Below are 232 nucleotides of genomic sequence, written 5' to 3' on the forward strand. Positions count from 1 at the left end.
TTGCGGTGCGCCCCCCCGCCGCTCGCGCGGGCACCGCTAGGGTCAGGATCTTGTCTCAATGAGCGGCAGGGAAGTAGATGCAAAAGGCTTCTTTGCGACTTTCCAAAACAAAACACTCACGTGCTAGGCGGAGAGGCGACCTGAGCCGCGTCCCCAGACGCACTCCCACTGGTGGAAAGGCTCCGCGCCGCCCGGACCTGATAGGCTAACAAGGCGAGAATCGACCAATCAA

At 61.2% G+C, this 232-nt stretch overlaps 1 protein-coding gene across 1 annotated transcript in view; it reads right to left on the bottom strand.

Annotated features, from left to right (window-relative positions):
- The window catches only part of ZBTB40 (zinc finger and BTB domain containing 40), a 92,213-nt gene extending 92,017 nt beyond the window's left edge, over positions 1-196 (bottom strand). The window contains exon 1 of the mRNA XM_006145165.3: positions 121-196. The gene's annotated coding sequence lies outside the window, so the exon portion shown is untranslated. The remainder of the gene's footprint in view (positions 1-120) is intronic.
- Positions 197-232: the final 36 nt, after the last annotated feature.

This window comes from Tupaia chinensis, unplaced genomic scaffold (genome assembly GCF_000334495.1).
Source record: "Tupaia chinensis unplaced genomic scaffold, TupChi_1.0 Scaffold000146_1, whole genome shotgun sequence".
Lineage (NCBI taxonomy): Eukaryota > Metazoa > Chordata > Mammalia > Scandentia > Tupaiidae > Tupaia > Tupaia belangeri.